This window comes from Myotis yumanensis, unplaced genomic scaffold (genome assembly GCF_028538775.1).
Source record: "Myotis yumanensis isolate MYYU_CA2020_CCGP unplaced genomic scaffold, mMyoYum1.0.hap1 SCAF_3, whole genome shotgun sequence".
NCBI classification, from domain to species: Eukaryota; Metazoa; Chordata; class Mammalia; order Chiroptera; family Vespertilionidae; genus Myotis; species Myotis yumanensis.
The window spans coordinates 122,336,325-122,356,057 of NW_027223754.1; the positions used below are offsets into that span (position 1 = coordinate 122,336,325).

The 19,733-nt window shown below is 45.4% G+C and overlaps 1 protein-coding gene across 2 annotated transcripts in view; it reads left to right on the top strand.

Moving 5' to 3' along the window:
• The window catches only part of TSPAN9 (tetraspanin 9), a 201,637-nt gene that overhangs the window by 55,099 nt on the left and 126,805 nt on the right, over positions 1 to 19,733 (top strand). The window lies entirely within an intron of this gene.

Below are 19,733 nucleotides of genomic sequence, written 5' to 3' on the forward strand. Positions count from 1 at the left end.
TTCCATCCTTTGCACAGATGTGGACAGCTCCTGCCAGGCTCCTCCGTAGTTGATTCTTCTCTCTCACTCTTGGGTAGCCCTAGGCTGGAGCTATACCCAGGGAGGTAAAAGCAGAGGTTTCAGTAGCATGTTAGCCATAGTCAGGGCTCCACTTCAGTGAAGTTTGTGTTTTGGCCTAATTAGGATCCAAAGGACTTGGATTTGAACAATATCTAGTGATGATACTTGTCTCTTTTTCCTGTTCCCCAAAACCTTTAGATTACAAGGATAATCAATTGTCAAATTGTGTTTCTTAGCATTTAATTGGTTTGTCTTCCTTTGCTTCCTTTGCTCAAGGTCATCTCCTAGAAAATTCTTGTTTTCATGCATCAAGTTCATCCTGCAGGCACTTTACTTCCCCTACCCCCAGGTGGCACAGTGCACATCCAGCAGCCTTGAGCATCCTTGGTGGATGGCCTGTGCGTTCACTACTTGGACAGTGAGGTTCTCCAGTAGGGAACATGCTTACCCCGTGCTCAGTAGCCACAATTCGAATTCGCCTTTAGACTCTTGAGATCACATCCATCTTTCAGCACCAGCTCAAGGGTCTCTCCTGTCATGTCCTTCTTACCTGTGCCAGTCTGCAGTGCCTTTGCCCTGTGTTATTCATTTGGCAGTGCTCTCATTTGTGAAATTAACCTTTGTATGTGAGTTTGTTTTGACTCACCAACTTGATTGAGAGCGTTTCGAGGGCAGAGCCCTACTGTACCTAGAAAGTGCCCAACTGGGGTTTATTATGGATTTTTTTTTTTGTATCTGGGGGAAGAAATACTCGCAGCTCAATACATCTTGCTGAGTTTGGGCTGAAGATTCCCAACTACTTATGGGGAAACTGAGTCTTATAAAAAAAGGAGCATTCCCATCACGCTTGCATCTTAACAGCACATACACAGCAAGGTAAGGAAGGGTAGGGACCAGGTGTCTGTAGCTTCCATTGGTCTCTCTGCCAAGATCATCCTGTCCTCTCCTTCCTCATTTTTCTGTCCAGATGGCTGGGAAGGCATGGCTGGCATCAGCCAAGGTAATGTATGACCACATGGGGCTCAGGACAGAGCGGTCTAGGACCGTTAGGGGTGTCAGGCTGGGAAATCGGAAATTAAAGGCCTGGCACCATAGCCAGCAAAACCTCCCCCAGTACAATGTTCTGAATCACCTGGGGTGGGTTTCATCAACATGGGCACAGGGGAAGGAAGGGCTCTTGGCAGGCTGGAGAGACAGATGGGCTGCAGGTACTGGGCCTGGCTCTGTGACTGAGCAACAAGGCACTTGGGGCTTGGCACTGAGCTTCTATTATCAAGCTTCTGCTGGCATTGTTATGAGGAACTTTCTCCACTTTGAAGTTGCAGCCTGGCAAGCCGGTTCCTCTCTTAGGTCTCAGTCTCCTCATCTGTGAAATGAGCAGACTGCACCAGATGACTTTGAGGTCTCTAGGTCTGCCGTGGCCTGGATTCATAACCTGTGGTCACCCGGAGAGTGGTGATGGGGTTGTGGATGATGGAAGAGGAGAAGACAGGGCCCAGGATGTTGGACCATTGGAGGAGGACGGTTTTGCCAGACGTCTCGGAGCCCTCGAGTAGCTGAGCTGGCCCAGAGGGCAGGAACGTGTCTTAGAAATAATGGTCTCTGAAAAAGCAGAAAGAGGACTTTTCTTTCGCCATAGTCCCTTGACAATTTGCCATTCCATCCACCTATCCATCTTTCCAACAGGTATTTATAGAGACCTGCTTTGCTAGTGCTAGGGAAACAGCTGTGAAAAAGATGAGGTCATCCTTTCATGGAGCCTAAGGCCTAATTGAGGAACACAGGTAATAGACAACTAATTGCAGAAATAATTAATTACACTTGGAATAATTTCAGACACCTTGTGCACTTCTTCCTGATTTTGCTTTTCTGTTCCCACCACTGTCTTCCTCCTTCTCCTTCCTTATTCTGCTCCCCTGCTTTGACTCTGGCCTTTCTTCACCTCTCTAATGCCAAGACCTTCCTCGGATTCTGGGCTCTCTCTGGCCAGAAACTCAAAAAGCCCTGGGTTTTGAACTTGTCTTATGTGTTTGCAGAATTCCCTGGGGGAGGGGTGTGGCACTGCCTGTCCTTTCTGCATCCATTGCCCATGGACCTGTGGCCTCTGAGAGGGTAATAGATTGTAAGCTTCGGAGTCAGACTTCTCTGGGTTTGTGTTCAGACTGTAACCCTGACCAGCTTGCAGCAGTCACTTACCTTCTCTGAGCCTTAGTTTTCTCATCTGGAAAATGGATTATACTTACCTTGCAGCATTTTTTTTTTTTAATCAAATGGGAAAACGTAAGTAAAGTACCTTGGTGGTGCCTTGAATATAGTAGGTGCTTGATTAAAACCAGCTTTCTCACCTCCCTCTGGGTTTGCAGCCTGATATTTTTGAGTCTGGGATGGAGGCAGAGCAGCCTGGCCTTCTGTAGGTTATACTTCAGCTGAGGTGGGCAGCAGGAGGGTAGCAGTGCTCCCTTCTCTGGGACAAGATCCAGGAGTCCACCAGGGGCTAGAGAGAATGACAAGCATCCTATGAATCCCAAAAATGAAGCATGGTGTGACAGCTGCTGGCTGCATCCTGCCGAGTGTTGGGTCTAGGAAGACCCTCACTGAGGTGCTTAGCCTGAGCTGGTGGGCCTGCTGGAGCCACCTTCCTGGTGGTGTCTCACCTGAAGCAATGGGAAATGGCCCCTCCTCCTCCAGGATGGCCCTCCCCTCGCTCCTTGTCCCCTTCCAGATCCAGTCTGAGCCACCTGCGGCCTATTCTGCCCCTGAAGAGTACATCTTCTAGACCAGCGTCGCCAACCTTTCGGACCTCACGGATCACCAGTAGTCCGAGGACCATCGGTTGGCGACCACTGTTCTAGACCAGTGCTGCGATGATGGAGTGTTCTAGTTTGCACTGTGCAATACAGTAGCACTAGTTACATGTAGCTCTTGAGCATTTAAAATATGGCTAGTCCACCTGAGGAACTGAATTTTAAATTTTATTCCTTTTTAACTAATTAAAATTAAAATTTAAGTGGCCACCTGTTGCTAGTGGCTGCCATATTGGACAGTACTGTTCTACACCACTGGTTTTCACTTGCAGTGTTGCTACATACTGCTGGGTCACCTTTGGTGTGAGGTGTGTTATGAGTAATTTGCTCTTGGTAAGAAGTCACTGAACTGTGTGACTGGTTTGCATGTATGTTGGGGACATGGTGTGTCAGATAAAGGGCTGGCCCCTGGGAGTCAGGTCTGGGCAAGTTTGGAGATTGAGTGTAGGGTCTGGATAGGAGAATATAAAGGGAGAAGTCTTAAGGGCCTTATTTACCTGGGAGACACTTCAGAACCAGTGTCTGCATTTTTTCTATGACAATATATATTTACTGAGTAAAAGGCATATCTTACTACAAGGTGTATCAATTTTGTATCTCCGTGTTTACACACTGGAAAATTAAATGAAAGGTTGTCTGGCTCTGTTGCTAGGACTCTGAACCCCGATTCGATATATAACTCTCCAATGGATTAGTTTCTCACATCCTAAGGTTCCATTATGGAGTTGCAAAGAGAATGACAGCACTTGGCAAATCCCAGGCCTAATCATAGCATAGTGAAGTGACTTTTGGGAAGGATATTACCAAGCAATTAGGACCCATTTAATAAATTACCCCTTAGGGAACATTTTGAACCCTAGTGGTCTGAAGAGGTTAATGCACCTCTCACAACTGTGTGCTACTCACCTCAGGGAATGTATTTTGAGCAGCCATTCTCTTTAGAGCAGTGGTCGGCAAACTGTGGTTCGCGAGCCACATGCGGCTCTTTGGCCCCTTGAGTGTGGCTCTTCCACAAAATACTGACTTCTGCGTGCCCACACATGGTATTTTGTGGAAGAGCCGTACTCAAGGGGCCAAAGAGCTGCATGTGGCTCGCGAGCCGCAGTTTGCCAATCACTGCCTTAGAGGAAAGGGGTAAAGGGGATCCATTTCATGAGTAGATTTTATAGGAGCTGGAGGAGATGTGAGAGACCATCTAGCCTAGGATGCTCATTTTACAGATGAAGAAACTGATACCCCCAAACATCAGTACCTATCATGGAACAAGAGCTGGTTCCACCCCTTCTAATCTAGGAACTACCCTATAAAGCATATGTTACCATCCTCATTCTGTAGTCAAAGTAACCAGAAATCAAAGTCATGAAGCTTTTTAGTGGAATCAAGATTGATCCCAAGTCTGTCAAGAGTCACAGATTGCCTGGCTTGGCTCAGTGGTTGGGCGTCAACCTATGAACCCAGGAGGTTTGATTGTTGGTCAGGGCACATGCTCGATCCCCAGTAGGGGGCATGCAGGAAGCAGCCGATCAATGATTTTCTCTCATCATTGATGTTTCTCTCTCTCTATCTCTCTCCCTTCCTCTCTTTAAAATCAATAAAAACATATTTTTTTTAAAAAGAGTCACAAGCTTAATTTGTGACAAAACCCATGTCCACTGACCATCAGGCCAATACTCTTCACCGCAGATCACGGCATTGCCTCCACCATGTCGGGCTGGGGGTCAGAACTCCTTCCTCCAGCACCCATGGCCTGTGGGAGGCCAGTAGTGGTGGTGGTGGCGGGGGGTGGGAGGGTACGGGGGAGGGGTGTGTGTGCAATGTTTCACGGAGCAGTGTGGGACTGCCTTCTCCAGGGCGTGCAACCACAGAGCCTGCAAACCACACCACTGAATGACCTTGCTATTTGTGGAATCTAGGCACTTCCCTCCCTGATGACCAGGAGGGTTAGGGAGCAAGGTCAGAGGGGAGGTGAAGGCTCACATTCCAGTCCTGAAAGAGAAGTGCGCAGAGGAGACCTGTCTCTCTCCTTCCTCTCCAGCTCTGGCTGGGACTCTGCCCAGGGTGGGGGAAGGGTCCTCCCTCTGTCCAGCTGTTGTCCACCTCCCTCCCCTCACAGCTGCAGCTGTTCAGCTCCATCAGTCTCATCCAAGACTGGGTGGAAGGAGGGGGGTGAGGGAAGAGAGGGCCTCTTGGGCGTGTTGGCCAGGTGACTTTGGTTTCTGCCTCTAGGAGGTGTGTCCCATTGCTGAGGGAGAGAGCTCAGGGTGTCTGTCCCAGCTTTTGGGTAAGGTGGGGTGTGGGTAGCTCAGCTTTTAGAATCTCAGCATAGTTCCTCCAGAAGGACTACTCTTTTATTGAAAATAATAGGAATATTTAAATTTTTTCTTCATATTCTCTTGGGACTGAAACTCTTCTAACTCTTTTCCTTTGCTTGGCACTTCCTAGCTTTGCTGTAATTTTCATGAATGAATAAATACATGGCCTTTCCCAATCTCTAGGACAGGGAGATGGGCACAGGTGTGAGAGGAAGGGGATGGGGTCTCTGTTCCTTCTAGCCAGATGATTTGACATTGTTGAGACTTTGTGTTTGGGGTTTAGACTTGAGGTATATGAGCTGTCAAAGAACAACCGTGTCTTGTCCTCCATGTCTGGGCAGGAGACATAGAGACATCAGTCCTGGCATCAGCATTGCCTGCAGCCAGACTTGTACCTGGCCTTGTTCTCTCTTTTTTCTCTCCCAGAAATCTAGGTAAGGCCCCAAAGGCTCTAATACCTACTTTCTTCAGGAACTAAAGGGAGAGATCTGAAAAGGAATTAGTATTCTTTCTTGGACAGTCCTCAGTTTGCCAACCTATAGAATGGGGAGAAACATTACTACCCTGTTTCAGTCTAATTGGCAATAGCATCACAGCATAAAAATTGATTTGAGCCCTTTGGAAAAGAGGCCATAGGAGAGAGTCACTTGTTTTTATTTCTTAGCTTCATCCGTTCCCAGCGTATAACTGAACGGGTATAAGCCAAGTAATATACATTAGTGATCCTAGACTGGCTTTGTATTAGAGACATCTGGGAAGCTTTTTAATAATTCAGACTCCTGGGCCCCCAGGCCAGATCTTTAGTCTGAAATTCTGGGAGTGGGGCAGGAATCTGTATAGTGAAAAGATTTCCAGATTATTTTAATGCAAAGTTAGGTTTGGGGAGGTCCAAATCTTCTACTTTTGAGGAGAAATCTGGTGAGCAAATACTCATAAGTGCTTCCTTCAGAGGCATGCCTTGACTTTGAGGTGTTTGTTCATACATCCATTCATGGATTCATTCATTTAGCTAGCAGACATGAGTGAGTGTCTGGTGTGCCAGACACAGCTCTAGGTAGAGGGCTGCAGGCAGAATTTGGTGGAGTGTGCTACCCTCAAGGAGGGCATAGTCTGAAGGGGAGACAGATAAGAACACCAACGCAGAGGGCAGTGGTGCCTAGAGAGACTAAGGAACTTGACTAAGGCCACCCAGTGAGCTGTTTTGTTGTTACTGAGGGAGGAGCCTGGGCTGAAGAGGGTTTACTTTTGGAAAAACTGCGTCAATAACCCCCTAATGTGCTTGGTATATCTAGACTCGCAGATTTGCAGATTTCTTATCTGCAATATTAGGATAATATACCCACTTTGCTGCAGGTTGTTAGGATTAGAGATATCATATGCTTGATCCATGCTAACTGCTTAATTAATGCTAGTTTTTCTTCTTTGCCATTTAATTTGATCTCATAAGTGAGGACAGCATGTTTTTTTGGTTTCAATTTTCTGAGCTCTCCTTCTAGCTGGGGGTTGCCTTAAGCTAATTCCCACTTTAGAGTTGATTTCAAGGTGCCAAGTTCCAGGCACTGCAGGAGAACATTCACTACCCCTTCCTCACCCTGGGCCTGGCCTGGCCTTGGGGAGTCCAGCCCCATCTTGTTCCTTTTAACTCAATACTCCCTGCACAGCCCCATTCAAATCGCTGGAGCACTCTGAATGCCTTATTTCTCAGTCAGGCTTCTTCATCCAAGCCTTTGTCCTTCCGCTCACTCCACATTAAACTCTTGTCAACATTTTTTCCCAATGAAGTTCTTCCTCCCCCGGCACAGTCCCCAGTCTCCAGCTGGCTTCCCTAGCCAGGGACACAATTGGATTGCAATTGCGAGCACTTCCTGGAGATCAGGTCCCTGGAGAGCTATAACAGTCCAGGAGTGTTTCTGGCCACCTATTCCTGTGGTTAGTGGAGGCTGTGCGTCCAGCACACACTCATACCGCAGAGCTGGGGAGCGGACATGCGTACTGAAGCTTTCAGGGAGGCCCGCCTTTGTATTGCATTACCTATGTCACTAGTTTCTGGCTGCCAGTTTGAATTTCTTAAACGGATTTGCTGATTACAGGCTCTGGAGGGGTCTCCCCCCACACCCTCACTGTACATAATTGGGCATGGAGCCCTTGTGGGGTGGATTTGGGTAATGGCTAGGCTGCATTCCTTCCATTCTTTTCTCACAGGAAAAAGTGCCTGGAAATAACCCTCTGGTAGGGATTGCTTACAGGAGGAGGGGCCAGCTTTAGCCATTGGCCTTCACATTTGGTCCCTCTTGGCCCTCTCCAGCCCTTCCCTACCATTTCCCCTCTAGGCAGATGCTACCAGCTGGGCAGGCTTGGGGGTTGCAAATGCCCTTCAATGGGTTTAAGGACCTGACCAGCTGGGCCACTGGCTTCCCATCCTTCTTGTTTGGATTGTGGCCCCATTTCTGGGGACTTCCTCCATAACCACAAATGCTACGCAGAATAGGGCAGCAATAAAGGAAATTTCTTTGCCTTCCCCTCCCCTCCCCTCCCCTCCCCTCCCCTCCCCTCCCCTCCCCTCCCCTCCCCTCCCCTTCCCTTCCCTTCCCTTCCTTTTCTTTCCCTTCCCCCTCTTCCTTCCTTCCTTCCTTCCTTCCTTCCTTCCTTCCTTCCTTCCTTCCTTCCTTCCAGGCCAGTTTTTGGAATTGAAAAGTAAAAGACCAACAATCGAGTATAAGTGAATTTCCCTGCAAATGAGATGCCCTGCTGGATTTGGGTGTGATTCAAAGTAGGGAATCTCTCCCCGGGGAGTCTGTTCCTATTGGAAAGTGGATGTAAGAAAGTTTTTCTTTCTGTTTTCCTAGGCACCAGCTCTCTCACCGTTTAAAAAAAGGCAGCTGCCACCTAATGCTCCTCACCACCTGGCCATCAGGAGGCCACTGCAGGGTCAGGTCTTCTGGTTGTCCACATGGCCTACTCAGCTCCTCCCTTGCCTGCCCCGGCTCCGCCACAGCATCTGGCCTGATGCCATGGTGGCCCCCTTCTTTTAGAAGGTGCTTCAGTGGTCATCCTGCTCTTTAACACTCCTGCCTCCTTCGGCGGGCGAGCAGCCTTTTCCCTGGACCTGGAGCCTAACTCTCCACAAGGGACACAATGAGATGTGAATTGAAAAGACAGGGCTGTGCCCTGGCCAGTGTGGCTCAGTTGGTTGGAGTATAGTCCCATATACTGAAAGGTTGTGGGTTTGATCACGGTTGGGGCACGTATTGGAAGGGAACCAGTTGATAAATGTTTCTCTCTCCCTTCCCATCTCTAAAATTAGTAAGCATATCTTCAGTTGAGGATTAAAAAAAGAAAGAAAGAAAGAAAGAAAGAAAGAAAGAAAGAAAGAAAGAAAAGATAGGGCTGGTGTGGCAATCTCCAGCCTGGAGACCCCCAGAGCCTTCTCACACGCGTCAGAAGATAGGGACTCTGAGACCATCGCACACTGGCATACTTTCGTGATAGAGCAGTGAAGGGCCACACACATGAAGGGTGGGGGGAGGGGCATGAAGTATCTGCTCAGTGAGGAGTGCTGATTTTCCCTTTGTAGTGTGTGCATGTTGGGGGAGAGGGGTGGTGTGGGCGGAGCCTTCTTGGAAGCTTCCCCCAACTCAACATGCTGACTCAACATGCTGATTTGTGACAAAACCTTTACTTCATACCTATCCCCTATGGGACTCCAAGAAGGGACTGAGCAAAGGAGACCTTTCCCCCTTACCCTTCATCAGTATCTGGTTTGGGATTGTGCTAACTTATTTTAGAGTCAGGAGTGGGCTGGGCGGGGCACTTAAAAAAATACTTTTAGTATAAATAGTGTTGTACAATGAGAGTACAAATCAATAGAATAGGGAAAAAAAGGACGCTCACAAACCTGCCAGCATGACAAATCAATTTTCTATTTTCTATGATGCCTTCAGTCTGTATTTACTTACAAACATGATTTCCACATGCTTATTGTCATAATGTAGATAGAATTTTGCATTGTATTTGCTTTATTTAATGTTCTACCGCAGCTACATAATAATTATAATTAGACTTTTAAATGTCTACACAGTAATTCTTGATACTTATTGATTTTCCCATTGTTGAACTTTTAGCTTGTTCACACTTTTTAAACTTACCTTAAAGATACTGCATTAATATACACCAATATGTTATGTTAATAATATATGTGTATTTATGTGTGTGTGTATATTTCTTTCTTTCTTCTCTTTTCTTTCTTTCTCTCTTTCTTTCTTTCTTTCTTTCTTTCTTTCTTTCTTTCTTTCTTTCTTTCTTCTCTCTCTCTCTCTCTCTCTCTCTCTTTCTTTCTTTCTTTCTTTCTTTCTTTCTTTCTTTCTTTCTTTCTTTCTTTCTTTCTTTCTTTCTTTCTCCCTTTCTCCCTTTCTCCCTTTCTCCCTTTCTCCCTTTCTCCCTTTCTCCCTTTCTCCCTTTCTCCCTTTCTCCCTTTCTCCCTTTCTCCCTTTCTCCCTTTCTCCCTTTCTCCCTTTCTCCCTTTCTCCCTTTCTCCCTTTCTCCCTTTCTCCCTTTCTCCCTTTCTCCCTTTCTCCCTTTCTCCCTTTCTCCCTTTCTCCCTTTCTCCCTTTCTCCCTTTCTCCCTTTTTCTCCCTTTCTCCCTTTCTCCCTTTCTCCCTTTCTCCCTTTCTCCCTTTCTCCCTTTCTCCCTTTCTCCCTTTCTTCTCCTTCCTCCCTTTCTCCCTTTCTTCTCCTTCCTCCCTTCCTCCCTTCCTCCCTTCCTCCCTTCCTCCCTTCCTCCCTTCCTCCCTTCCTCCCTTCCTCCCTTCCTCCCTTCCTCCCTTCCTCCCTTCCTCCCTTCCTCCCTTCCTCCCTCCCTTCCTTCCTTCCTTCCTTCCTTCCTTCCTTCCTTCCTTCCTTCCTTCCTTCCTTCCTTCCTCCTTCCTTCCTTTCTTCCTTTATTTCCCATTTGCATTATTTTCTTAAGATAAGAAGCTGAAAGCCGGGGTATTGTCAAGGGCGGGGGGAAAAAAAAGGACACATATGTAATACCCTTTGTAATGCTTTAAGCAATAAAAAAAAAAAAAAAAAAAAGATAAGAAGCTGAGCATTCTTCCTTGAGCAGTGATGGCGAACCTATGACACGCGTGTCAGAGGTGACACGTGAACTCATTTTTTTGGTTGATTTTTCTTTGTTAAATGGCATTTAAATATATAAAATAAATATCAAAAATATAAGTCTTTGTTTTACTATGGTTGCAAAGATTAAAAAATTTCTATATGTGACACGGCACCAGAGTTAAGTTAGGGTTTTTCTTTTTTTTTTTCTGTACATCAGATTATTTATTCACTTGATTCTTAGATTCACTTGTTGATAGATGCATGTTTGTTGTTCATAATTTGTATCTTTACCTTTTTCTTCTTCTTCCTCTTCTTAAAGGATACCTTTCAGCATTTCGTATAATACTGGTTTAGTGGTGATGAACTCCTTTAGCTTTTCCTTATCTGTGAAGCTCTTTAGCTGACCTTCAATTCTGAATGATAGCTTTGCTGGATAAAGTAATCTTGGTTGTAGGTTCTTGGCATTCATCACTTTGAATATTTCTTGCCATTCCCTTCTGGCCTGCAAAGTTTCTGTTGAGAAATCAGCTGACAGTTGTATGGGTACTCCCTTGTAGGTAATTGACTTTCTTTCTCTTGCTGCTTTTAAGATTCTCTCTTTGTCTTTTGCTCTTGGCATTTTAATTATGATGTGTCTTGGTGTGGTCCTCTTTGGATTCCTTTTGTTTGGGGTTCTCTGCGCTGTTTGGACCTGTAAGTCCATTTCTTTCACCAGGTGGGGGAAGTTTTCTGTCATTATTTCTTCAAATAGGTTTTCAATATCTTGCTGTCTCTCATCTTCTGGCACCCCTATAATTCTGATATTAGTGCGCTTGAAGCTGTCCCAGAGGCTCCTTACACTATCTTCGTATTTTCGGATTCTTTTTTCATTTTGCTTTTCCGGTTGGGTGTTTTTTGCTTCTTCGCATTTCAAATCTTTGACTTGATTCTTGCGCTCCTCTGGTCTGCTATTGGGTGTCTGTATAATATTCTTTATTTCAGTCAGTGTATGCTTAATTTCTAGTTGGTTCTTTATCACAACATCGAGGGTCTCATTAGATTTCGTGAGGCTCTCATCAAGTTTATTGGCAGCTTCTAGCACATTATTGAAAGCCCTCAAAAGTGCGTTTTTTAGCTCTACATCCTCCATTTCTGTCATGTTTTTTTGTCTCCGCATTTTTTATGCTTTCTTGGTGCACCCCCTTGTGGTCTTTGTGCACAGTCTTGTTCTAGTTAAGCCTTGATTGTTGTAGTTAATACTAGAGGGATTTGACCACCAGGCCGACTGGCTCTAAGTTAGGGTTTTTCAAAATGCTGACACACCGAGCTCAAAAGGTTCGCCATAACTGTCCTAGAGAATGGGAGATCTCATTCTGGGTTGTTAAATACCAGCCAGAAGTCAGGTGCCTGAGGATGCCTCAGGATTAGCTCAGATCTTGGTCTAAGTCTGTCCTTACAAACTACCTGGAAATGAGTTAGGCAGCAGAGTCCCTGTTTTAAAGGCTGGTAACTTTACATTTTTGTTGTGGCGCAGGCTCTGAAGCCTGTTGGCCTATATATGTAGATTTTCACTGTATGGCTTAACTCATTCATTGATTCCCGAGGTGCACTTCCTTCATCTGACCACATTCAAAGCAAGAGAAATAGATCTGTCTCTTACCCTCAGGGATTTTGTGGGCTGAAATGACCACAGATTCACCTGTTCAATTAGACTTTAATGCAAAGCTGCAAACTCAGATGAGTGAAATTGGTCAGGGTGGTGGGTCTGTAAACCTACCTCCTGTTCAGGCCCAGCTGATTGTTGCCACACCACATGAGCCTGGTATTGCTAGATATTCCATTTTTTCACTAGGGAAGCTTGGATTCCTGATTTTTGGGTAAAAACTCCTGATTTTTAATTGTTGGTGACTAACTAAAAAAATGTAAAATATGGTGGAGACCAAACAAAGCATATCTGTGGTTTAGGGTGCCAGTTTGTGACCGTTGCTGTATATGTAATAGGCAAATTGTTATGCTGGGCATTTTGGAGTGTCAAAGGAACATCCTATATAATAAAGAAGTAATATGCAAATTGACCATCATGCCCTCGCACAAGATGGCTGCCCCCATGTGGTTACAAGATGGCTGGCAGGGGAGGGCAGTTAGGGGCGACCAAGGCAGTAGGGGAGGGCAGTTGAGGGCAACCAGGCTGGCAGGGGAAGGCAGTTGGGAGCAACCGGGCTTGCAGGGGAGGGAGGGCAGTTGGGGGGGACCAGGCCTACAGGAGAGGGCAGTTAGGGGTGACCAGGTTGGCAGGGGAGGGCAGTTGGGGGAAATTGGGCCAGCAGGGGAGCAGTTAGGCATCAATTAGGCTGGCAGGGGAGTGGTTAGGGGTGATCAGGCTGACAGGCAGGTGAGCGGTTGGGAGCCAGCAGTCCCAGATTGTGAGAGGGATCCCAGATTGGAGAGGGTGCAGGCTGGGCTGAGGAGAGTCCCCCCCCCCCCCCCCCCCCCCCCGTGCATGAATTTCATGCACTGGGCCTCTAGTAGAACTATATAGGTGATAAAAATTATGGGGGAGGGCAGCAACTTGTACGATTACAACATGAAGCATTATGTGATCGGTGACACAAATGTGATGGCAGACAAGCTGCTCTGGAAATGTTTGGGCAGGGACAGTTGATTCTGTTCTGAGGATTTAGGAAGTCATCACGAGATGACCACTCCTGCAGTTAGAACTAACTGAGACAGTGTGAAGTACTTAGTCTCTGTACACCCTCCCAGTCAGCCCTGAGACTGGGTGTCTGTGTCTGTCTGTCTCAAGCAAGAGACCACATCGTCTTTTCTAGTTCCTCTGGCAAGTCCTTTGAGAGGAACTAGTCCTCAGATGAGAGAGGGCTTGAAGCATACTAGTAGAGTCAGAACTGGGAAAATTGCTTAGGTGGGTGCTGAGTAAATGGGCTTTCCTCCATTTTCCCATCCGTGCAGTGAGGAAAATTGTCCCCCATGGGCACTTAGCAAGTATTTATTGTAGGCACATTGGAGGCAGAGTTGCTAGGGCCCACCTTCTCCCTCGTCTCTCCTCTGAGAGCTGAAGAGAAGATGAAGGTGCTTTGAACTCCGCAGGTAGGAAAAGGGACTTGAAGATGCTGGCCTCCCTCCACAGTTTCCCCAGATGACAGCCAGGACATACCAGCCTAGTGATACTTAAGAAATATGACTTGCTAGGAAAATAAACACCTTGTGTTATTTATTACTTATTAAAAGCAAAGCTTTCTTCAGATGGGAGGTTTCAGATCACTGACAATGTCAAGTTCAATTTTTCTCTGTTAATAACCGGTCCGTGTACTTGTCAGGAGCATCAAGACGTTTGTCTGGGTGCACCTTTGGCATGTGATGACTACACAAGAGGAAGGGGACATGGTATTGAAGAATTGAAATGGTGTGCAGCGTCTGGGCCCAGATCTTGTGAACAACAGTACAGAACAGTGGCCTTTTGGGTGCTGGGCACTATGCTAGAGGTTTTATCTACATCCTCTCATGTAATCCCCTCCAGAATTGGGGAGAGTGAGGGACATCAGGTGGGGAACCCCAGTGTTCGGAAGGGAAGGTGCTAATGGAGATATCCACTGTTTCCTGATGGGATAGACTCTCGGAGTTTAGAATCAAGGTGAGACTTGCGCTTTGCTGCTAAGAGTCTAGTGAATCAACCATGGACTGAGAGCATCCTGGAGGAAGTGACAGTGGGTCAGTAGTGGTGGAAGGGATGGGATGCTAGGCTGGGCTAGTTGTGACGGCTTTCTGGAGGAGAAGGGCCTGGAATGAGGGCCCCAGTTGAGGTGAAGGCTAGCTGACTTGAGGGCCACCACCTTTTGACCTTTAATAACTGTGTTACTGGTAAGGACAAAAATACCCTTGCAGTATTGAGTATGAATTCTCCCCACTGAGGAAGGTAGGGAGAGCAGATTTTATTATTTCCACTTAATCACAAAAGTGTGGTATAGTTGTTTTTTGTTGTTGTTTTTGTTAATCCTCACCCGAGGGTATTTTTCCATTGATTTTTAGAGAGAGTGGAAGGAAGGGAGGGACAGAGTGAGAGGAACATTGATGTGAGAGAAACACATCGATTGGTTGCCTCCCACATGCTCCCAGACCAGGGCCAGGGATTGAGCCTGCAACTAAGTACGTGCCCTTGATTGGAATCAAACCTGGATCCTTCAGTCCAAAGGCTGATGCTCTATCCACTGAGCAAACCCGGGTAGGGCAGTGTGGTATAGTTTAAGAATAGGGAATTTGAAGGTAGGCAAATGTGGGTTTAACTATAGTCTTCTGAACTTGATTATTTAACCTCTGGACCCCAGTTTCTCCATTTGGAATGTGGGGAGACTAATACTTACTACATATGGTGTTTTGTAAGGGATAAAAGCTATAATTGTCCTTGGCATATAGTAGACACTGAATAATTAATAGTAGCTGCTATTGTTGTCAGTGGAGACTAAGATACAGGCCTAAAGAGGTTAAGTGTCTTGCTCAAGGTCATAAAGCTGGTAAAGAAAACAGCCGGGATTTGACCCAAAGCCTCCAGACTTTTTATGCTGTGTTCTCCCATTCTGTGTACCTAGGCCTTTCCTTTCCCTCCCTGATCAGGTGGACACTTGGCAGACAGCAGGCAGGCAGGCCCTGGCGCCGTCCAGGATGCATTTATGCCTGAGTTGTAAGTTATGGGCTCTTTTCCTGTGGTAGGTATGATTATAGGGTGCTAACAGAGCAGCTCACCCTGTTAAAAAAAATTAGCGGAAATGTGCCAGGGCTTTTGTTCACCAAGCAACTCCATTGTGTTTCTTTCCTTTTTCTCACCCCTCCCTTTATCTTCTAAAAATAAAATAAAAAAGAAAGAAAGAAATGGAAAAGATGAAGGACTGTCAGCACCAGATCATAACTTGGGCCCAGGAGTTGGCGGCTTTTCAGTACCTGCCGAGAGTCCCCTCCTCTTCTGCTTTCCTCAAGTCCTTGCTTTCCTAAATCTAATTAAGATCTGTAAACCGCCTCCCCCCGCACCCCCCCCCCCCCCCCCCCGCGCAAAAAAAAAAGCAGGGAGCTTCCTGCTTCCCTGTCTCTCATTGGCTCTTTCCCTTCAGCTCTGTTACCAGCCTCCCCTGTCCTGTGAATGCCTCCTACAGGAGGCATTGAAGTGGTCAGCCAGTCTAACCGCTGGCTGTGGGTGGAGCCAACTTTCTCTGGTACTCATCAGGTGATGCCACACTCCTGCCCCAGAACCTTCATTGACTCCCTGTTAGCTTTTCTCGAGTCCATGCTTCTAAACTTCCCATGCCAGGCTCTCCAGAATCCAACCTCAGCCTACCTTTGCTTTGTTATCCCCCACTGCTTCTTGTATGAACCATATGCTTCCACTACATCAGCCAACACACTATTTTCTGAACAGGTCTGGAAATTACCTGCCTTTGGTCATGCGGTTCCTTTTGCTTGCGAAGTCCTCACTCATGTGAAATTAGACCCATTCTTCAGGGATTAGCTGAGGTGCCACCTCTTCTGTAACACATCTTGCTCAGGAACATGTTCCCCTTATACCTCGCATACCACAGACATGGAATTAATGTAGAATTCGCCCATGGATTCTCTGCTTGTCACTGTGCATGTCTTTTCCAGGGCCTCCTCAGAGTTTTCCTGTCTGTCTCCTTTTCCCACATGCTATGGAGTATATTTACTTCTTAATTGCACATGATCTAATTTCTTAGGCATTTTTTTTCTTAAGTGTAAAATTTCCTTGTCCATCATTGTCTGTTCAGCTTATGAGCGCTAGAGGCTAAGGTGGCAGGACGGTGCAGTAGAAAGAGCACTTGAGTTCTACTCCCAGAGCTGCCTCTGACAAACTGTGATTTGGGGCAAGTAGCTCCCCTTCTCTGGGCCTCAGTTTCCCATTTGTAAAACAATGGGTTGGATTTTCTAATCTCTAGGATTTGAGGATGGCATTTTAAAAAAGTTGTGTTAAGATGTAATTCACATACTATAAAATTCTCCCATTGTTATAGGCTGAGTTGTGTGTCCCGCTCCCCAATTCACATGTTGAAGGCCTAACCCCTTGTAACTCAAAATGTGACTGTATTTGGAAATAGAATTTTCAAAAATGTAAATTAAGGTTAAATGGGGTCATTATGGTGGGCCCTAATCCAATATGACTGGTCCTTTAAGAAGAAATTAGGACACAGACATGTAGAGGAAGGACCATGTGAATATACAGCGAGAAGAAGGCCATCTACAAGCCCAGAAGAGAGGCCTCAGAATGAAACCAAACCTGCCAACACCTTGATCTTAGATTTATAGCTTCCAGAATCATGAGAAGATAAATTCTGAAGTTTAAGCCACTCAGTCTGTGGTACTTTGTTATGGTAGCCCTAGCAAACTAATACACTCATTTCATGTACAACTCAGTAGATTGGTATGTTCACAGAGTTGTATATCACCATAATTTATTTTTGAATATTTTATTACCCCACAAAGAAACCCCATACCTATTAGCAGTCACTCCTCATTTCTCCCCAACCTTCTCTCCAACTCCAGCCCTGGGCAACCACTAATTTATGTTCTGTTTCTATGGACTTGTCTATTCTGAACATTTCTTAGAGTGGAATTATACAATACCAGAGGCCTGGTGCATGAAATTTGTGCACGGGTAGGGTCCCTAGGCCTGGCTGACGATCAGGGCCAATCAGGGCCTTCTGGCTTCCATCTAGGGCCTTCCTTCCCTGGGTGCTGGTTGCTGGCTGGGGCCTTCCTTCATTCTGTGCCGCCCCCTAGTGGTCAGTGCATGTCATAGTGCGTGATCAAACTCCCGGTCCCCCGGTCAAACTCCCAAGGGGACAATTTGCACATTAGGCTTTTATATATATATATATAGATAGGGTCTTTTGTGACTGGAATCTTTTGCTTAGCAGAATGTTTTCAGTGCTCATCTATGTTATATTATATGCCAGTACTTCATTCCTTTTTATTGCTGAATAATAATTGATTGTATGGGAATAGCCACCTTTTGTTTATCCATTCATCACTTGATGGACATTTGGGTTATATAAATTTTTTGACTATAATGAATAATGCTAAAATGAAGATTTGTGTACAAGTTTCTATGTGGACATGTTATCATTTCTCTTGGTTATATACCCAGGAGAGGAATTGCTGGGTCATGTAGTAACTCTATATTTAACTTTTTGAGTAACCACCAAACTGTTTTCCAAAACAGCTGTACCATATTATGTTCCCATTAGCAAAAATAAAGGATTCCAATTTATCCACACCTTTGCCAACACTTGTTATTATCTGTCTTTTTGTAGCCATCCTTGTGGATATGAAATGGTATTTCATTGTGGTTTTGATTTATATATCTCTGATGATGAATAATGTTGAGCATATCTGTTCATCTACTTATTTGCCATTCATATATTTCCTTTGGAGAAATATTAACATACTTCGCCTATGTTTAAATTGAGTTATTTGTCTATATTATTGATTTGTAGGAGTTCTTTATATATTCTGGATATAAGCTTCTTATCAGATACATGATCTGCAAATATTTTTTCATATTTTATGGGTTGTCTTTGCACTTTCTTGGTGGTATCATTTGCAGCATAAAAGTTTTTAATTTTAATTAAGTCCAACTTATCTAATTTTTCTTGTATTACTTTTGGTGTTGCATCTGAGAAAACATTGCCTAACCTAAGGTCACAAAGATTTATTCCTATGTTTTTTCTAAGTGTTTTCTACTTTTAGCTCTTGCATTTAGGTCCATGATCCCTTGTGAGTTATTTTTGTGTATGGTGTGAGGTATGGGTTCAACTTCATTTTTTGTGTGTAGATATGTGGATGTCCAGCACCATTTACTGGAATGGATGGGATATTAAAGGTCATTTGAAGCAGCTCATTATCTGAGGAGGAATTGTGGACAACAACTAGTGTGGAGATGGCTTGGGGAAAATGCTCTTGGTTGTCTTTCCCTTTTCTCCTGCAACAACACCGAGCTCCCAGCTCCTTTGACAACTTTTGTGTTGAGATTATATAATTCTGTGTTTGTTTAACTTGCTCTTCACAACTTCCAGAATTGTGTTTTATGCATCTGGATGCTAAATAATTGATTCTGGTGATAGTGGAAGTCATAACAAAAGGATGATTGGCTTCCGTCATAGCAAGGGTGTTCCTGGCTGTGAGACCTGCTGAAACCAACAGCAGAGAAGTTGTCAACTCTCTTACTGAAGAGGTATTTGTGGGCCCGGAGTCCAGTTGATGGGGCTCTTGCTGGCCTTTGATTGGGCTAGGGAGGAGATAATAGTGACAGCTGAGAACAGGTAACAGGGCATTCTCAGCATTTTGGCTCATTTAATCCAACTCTGCTTTCAGGCCAGAGGAGAACCATTTTCTTTCCTGTCAGTACCTTTTCAGCAGAGCTAATAGGACCCCTGGGTAGATTAAGGGACATTAGTGAGACAAGTTATAATCATACCAGGCTCTACACTACATGTTCCCCTTTTCTCCCAGGCCTCAAAGCACCATCTTCCCCACCATGAGAGGTGAGGCAGATATGGAGATCCCTGGCAGCCTGCTGGGTAAGAGTACCAGTGGGAAGGCAGTGGGGACCTCAGAGGACACAGGCCTTCTACTTCCTCCTTCGGTTGACATGATGGGAATGGGAGGGTCTTGCTAGTCACTGGTAAATCTCTCAGGTAGGGCCCCAACTCTCTTCTCCATGCTTATTCCCATCCTCTTCCATGGTCCCTGGCTCCAGTCAATTTAGACCACACCCATGCTTGTTTGTACTCTTCATCTCTACATCTCCAGCACAAGGAAACTCCCTGGTGCTAGAATAGTTGTTGAATGAAAGGATGAATGAATGAATGCTTTTCCATCTTGAGCTCAACCGGTTCCTTTTACCTCATTTCCCATTGCCCGCTGGCTGTCTTCCAAAGCCTATCAACCATTTAAGGTTCAGCTTAAATATCTTGTCCATAAAGCCTTGTCACTCCTTGCCCCCATAATTGAATATGGTGATTTCTTCTCTTTTTAATCTTGCATTCATTACGTTTCTACCTCTATTTTGCCACTTTTCACATTCTGCCCAGTGATAAAATATTTGTGTGTATGGCTAAACCCCAGAATTGAAACACAAGGCTTGAGACAGGGAACAAACTTTCTCATTTTGTATTTCACTGCCTTTCTCCTCCTTTCTCACCCCTCCTAGAGTGGTGTTTTACAGACATTTGCCACTCAACGAAATCTGCTTAATTACTGTGCCTAGGTTACTGATGGTTTGTGCTAGGTCTCTGCCCCCCAGGGTAGTGTTCTGCCTACAGCTTTATGCTGCCCAGAGGATTTTCCTGGGTTTCACATCCTGGAGAAGGAAGTGTCTGCAAGAGACAGATGTCAGTGAGTGGCATTCCCCATCTACTGTGTATATTTTACATATCTCTGTGTAGGGAACATCACCACAAGC